The following is a 5,400-nucleotide window of genomic DNA, read 5'->3' on the forward strand; positions in this document are numbered from 1 at the left end:
AATTGTACAATAATACCTTCTGATTCGGTTCAAATGTCTTGCGAAGAATTGCTTTGTCATGGAAGATTTTTGTCTGCTCTTTATAAATTTTTGCATTCTCATATGCCTCATTTCGAATTTCCTCTAACTCATTGAGTTGAAGTTTACGGTGTGATCCAGCCTTGTGCAAATTAAAATTAAAAGTTTTGATGGCCCAATAAGCATGATGTTCTAATTCCACAGGTAAGTGACAGGCTTTCCCAAATACAAGCCTGTACGGAGACATTTCAATCGGAGTTTTGAAAGCCGTACGATATGCCCAAAGAGCATCATTTAACCATTGCGACCAATCCTTACGATCGGGGCGAACCGTTTTCTCTAAAATTTGTTTAATCTCTCGATTTGACACCTCAACTTGACCACTTGTTTGTGGATGATAAGGTGTTGTGACTTTATGAGTGATGGAATATTTCTTCATTAAAGATTCAAATGGTTTATTGCAAAAATGAGTACCCCCATCACTTATAATTGCTCGAGGAGTGCCAAAACGAGAAAAGATATTTTCTTTTAAGAAACGTACCACAACTCTGTGATCATTCGTTTTACATGGCACTGCTTCAATCCACTTAGAGACATAGTCGACGGCCACAAGGATATACACATAACCAAATGACGGGAGAAATGGGCCCATGAAGTCAATACCCCAAACATCAAATATTTCAACAATGAGAATATTGGTAAGTGGCATCATGTTCCTGTGGGAAATATTACCCGTACGTTGGCATTTATCACATGTTGAACAAAAGGCATGGGTGTCTCGAAACAGTGTAGGCCAATAAAATCCACTTTGTAAGACTTTCGCAGCTGTTTTCTTTGAACCAAAATGACCGCCACAGGCATGATCATGACAAAAGGAGATTATACTATGAAACTCACTCTCAGGCACACATCTCCTAATAATCTGATCAGGACAAATTTTGAATAAGTATGGGTCATCCCAAAAGAAATGTTTAACCTCAGCAAGAAATTTGGATTTATCTTGTTTAGTCCAATGAGAAGGAAGTTGACCTGTAACAAGATAGTTTACAATGTCCGCATACCAAGGTAATTGAGAAATAGTTAGAAGTTGTTCATCAGGGAAAGACTCATTCATTGGCAAAGGATCCACTATGGACTCTAAGACAAGTCTAGACAAATGGTCAGCTACCACATTTTCGGAACCCTTTTTATCCCGAATTTCAATATCGAATTCTTGTAGCAAGAGAATCCACCGAATCAATCGAGGTTTAGCGTCTTTTTTAGAAAGAAGATATTTCAATGCTGCATGATCTGAGAACACTATAACCTTTAATCCTATGAAATACGACCTGAATTTGTCTAGAGCAAATACCACCGCCAACAATTCTTTTTCAGTGGTAGAGTAGTTGAGCTGTGCATCATTTAGAGTCCTACTGGCATAATAAATGACATGAGGCATTTTGTTCAATCTTTGTCCTAGGACGGCTCCAACAGCATAATCAGAAGCATCACACATAAGCTCAAAAGGTAAACTCCAATCAGGTGGTTGGATGATTGGAGCAGAAGTTAGTAAATGCTTCAACTTATCAAAAGCTTGCCGACACTCATCATTAAGGACAAAAGCAACATCTTTAGCTAGTAAATTGCATAAGGGTCGAGAAATTTTGCTAAAATCCTTAATGAATCTCCTGTAGAATCCCGCATGTCCTAAGAATGATCTAATTTCCTTAACCGTTCTAGGTGGAGGAAGACTAGAAATTAAATCAATCTTGGCTTTATCAACTTCAATGCCTTTACTTGAAATAACATGCCCGAGTACAATCCCTTTTTGAACCATAAAATGACACTTTTCCCAATTCAATACCAGGTTCGTTTTTTCACATCTTTCCAAGACAAGAGATAGATGGTATAAACATTCATCAAATGAAGAACCGAAAATGGAAAAATCATCCATGAAAATCTCAAGAAAACGCTCAACCATGTCTGAAAAAATACTCATCATGCATCGTTAGAAGGTCGCAGGCGCATTACACAATCCAAATGGCATACGCCGATAGGCATATGTGCCAAAAGGACATGTAAATGTGGTTTTCTCTTGATCCTCGGGAGCAATAGGAATCTGATTATACCCAGAATAACCATCCAGGAAACAATAATAGCTATGCCCTGCCAATCTCTCCAGCATCTGATCTATGAAAGGAAGAGGAAAGTGATCCTTCCTTGTGACCAGGTTCAGTTTACGGTAATCAATACAAACTCGCCAACCCGTAGTCATGCGCGTTAGTACTAACTCATTATCCTCATTCTTTTTCACCGTAATCCCAGAATTTTTAGGAACAACTTGAACTGGACTGACCCATGTGCTATCTGAAATGGGGTAAATGATACCAACATCTAACAATTTTAGCACCTCAGCCCGAACGACCTCTTTCATGTTAGGGTTAAGCCTCCTTTGCATTTCTCGCGATGTTTTTGCATTTTCTTCAAGATGAATACGATGCATACACACCGTGGGGCTTATTCTCTTTATGTCCGCTATTGTCCACCCAATAGCTGCCTCATGTTCTCTAAGAACATTAAGTAATTTACCCTCCTGTTCTTTATCAAGGTTAGCAGCTATGATGACAGGCAGGGTTTCAGAAGGTCCTAAAAATGCATACTTGAGAGTTTTAGGTAATTGTTTAAGGTCGACTTTGGGTGGTTTCTCAATAGATGGGACCAGTTTAGACTTAGATGGTGGAAGAGGTTCCACTCTAGCTTTCCATTTTGTTGTATTCATTTCTGGATTAGAGTCAAGCAATGCATTGACTTCTTGGATGGAACTTTCTATGTCAAAATCTCTGCCAAAATGTGCTAAACAAGTCTCAAGAGCGTCTTCGGAAGTTTCAAGGAAAGAGTCATGCACTAGACTCTCAATCATGTTCACTTCAAATATATCATCCGAGTCTGACATTTGTTGTCTAGCATTGAAAACATTGAGTTAATCTTCATGTTACCAAAAGATAGCTTCATAACTCCGTTCCTGCAATTTATGATTGCATAGGATGTGGCCAAGAATGGACGTCCTAAGATAACCGGGATTTGACTTGTAGGATTCTGGACAGGCTGAGTATCTAGAATGATGAAATCCACTGAAAAATAAAACTTGTCAACCTGGATTAGCACATCCTCAACAACACCACGGGACACCTTGACAGATCTATCAGCTAGTTGGAGTGTTATTTTAGTTGGTTTCAGCTCACCAAGTCCTAGCTGCTCATAGACCGAATATGGTAACAAATTAACACTGGCCCCTAAATCAAGCAACGCTTTCTGAACCTTATGCTCTCCTATGACACAAGAAATGGTAGGAGCTCCTGGATCCCTAAATTTAGGAGGGGTGTTGCTTTGAATCATGGAGCTGAGTTGCTCTGCAAGGAAGACCTTCTTATGAACATTCATCTTACGCTTTTGAGTGCATAAATCTTTAAGAAACTTAGCGTAAGCAGGGATTTGCTTGATAGCATCAAGCAACGGAATGTTGATTTGGACTTGCTTAAACATGTCCAATATCTCATTAAAGTTGTTTCCTTTCTTAACCGGTGCCAGACGTTGAGGAAAAGGTGCTTTAGGCACATAAGATGGCACATGAGTGGTTCCTGGAGAGTCAGAGTGTTGTTGGACTTTGGATGCACTAGTATGTCTCTCTATTTCATTTTGATCTTCCGCATTGGACTTTGATTCTTCCCTAGGCATATCTACTTTGTTCTTGATCTGTTTACCGGACCTAAGGGTAATGATTGATTTGGCTTGCTCATGATATTGTTCTTGGTTTGAATTAGAGCCAATCTCATACTGTCCTTTTGGATTTACCACAGGTTGACTAGGGAACTTGCCCTTCTCTCTCTCACTCAATGTGGCAGCAAGTTGACCCAACTGTACTTCCAGCTTGGCAATGGATTGCGCATTTGCATGTAAACTCTGCTGGTTAGCTAGTAAAGTATGTTGGGTGTCTTTTTGAAATTGAAGTGAACTCTGCATAAAAAGATTGAGTGTATCCTCAAGAGATGATTTCCTAGATTGTGGAGGCACTTGTTGATACTGTGAGAACTGTTGAGGTTGTTGACTGCCAACTTAGGAGTAAGGTTGCATAGGAGGATTTCTAGATGGTCCTCCTTGTTGTGGTCCTTTTGCCCAAGAGAAATTTGGATGTCTAGCCCACCCTGGGTTGTAGGTGTCTGAGTAAGGACCATTCCCAGGTCTCCGAAAGGTGTTCATAGCATGTACTTGTTCAGGGAGAAATTCTGAAAATGCTGAACTAAATGGACAAGACGGCGTAGGATGGGCGAGACAAGAACATATGGCACATGACTCGACTTGAGTTGTTTGTGGAGGTCCATTATTTAACATTAAAGCATCCACTTTCTTTGTCAGGCTATCAATTTTGGCATAAAGATCTGGCGTGACTCCTACCTCATATATACCACCTTTCTTCTGTGGTTGGGGACTCCTTTCACCTCTATTTGAGTAGTCCCATTGCTGGGAATTTTCATACAAGGTTTCAAAGAAATTCCACGCTTCAACATCACTTTTGGTCATGAATGACCCTCCACTGGTGGCGTCAACCATGCGACGGTTTTGGGGTGTCAGACCGTCATAAAAGTATTGAACCTGTTGCCACTTTTCAAAACCATGGTGTGGACATTTAAGAAGTAAGTCCTTCCATCTTTCCCAACATTCATGAAAGTGCTCACCCTCTTTTTGTGTGAAATTCGTAATTTCTCTACGGAGAGCATTAGTTTTGTGAACCGGGAAGAACTTGTTTAAGAACTTCTTAGACAATTGGTCCCATGTAGTGATAGACCCAACTCCTAGAGAATTCAACCATGCTTTCGCCTTATCCTTCAAAGAAAAAGGAAAAAGGCGCAAACGGATCGAATCGTCTGAAAAGTTTTGGAACTTAAAGGTGGAGCAAATGTCTAAGAATTCTTTCACATGATGATATGGATCCTCCTTATCTGAACCATAAAAGGAGGGCAACAAGTGTATGACCCCAGGCTTAAGTTCAAAGTGTGCTGCCGTGGTGGCAGGCAACACTATACATGAAGGCGTATTGAATTGGACAGGAGCTGAATAATCTCTAAGAGCTGTAGTTCCATTCTCTTCTGCCATTTCAAATAGGATGTTTCTAAATCTTCTACGAAAGGTGCTAGTTCTATGTTCAGAGATCTACGTCCTAGTATAAACTATGTTATCAATATAAGAAAGAAAACTAAACTAAGATGCAACCTAAGATGAATAAAACTAAAAATAAAAGTTATGAATTCCTAAAAATAAGAGAAAGCTATGTAAACGAGAATTGGAAGGAAGAACCCGGAAAAGGCGATGATGAATGTCTGAAGATTTGAGAGCTCCTCCTTTTGA

At 39.8% G+C, this 5,400-nt stretch overlaps 1 non-coding gene across 1 annotated transcript; it reads left to right on the forward strand.

The window, feature by feature from the left end:
- The first annotated feature begins 4,663 nt into the window (after positions 1-4,663).
- On the forward strand, positions 4,664-4,770 carry LOC131221895 (small nucleolar RNA R71). The gene has a single exon (XR_009159640.1). It is a non-coding gene; the product is annotated as a small nucleolar RNA R71 (small nucleolar RNA).
- Positions 4,771-5,400: the final 630 nt, after the last annotated feature.

This window comes from Magnolia sinica, chromosome 1, assembly GCF_029962835.1.
Source record: "Magnolia sinica isolate HGM2019 chromosome 1, MsV1, whole genome shotgun sequence".
Lineage (NCBI taxonomy): Eukaryota > Viridiplantae > Streptophyta > Magnoliopsida > Magnoliales > Magnoliaceae > Magnolia > Magnolia sinica.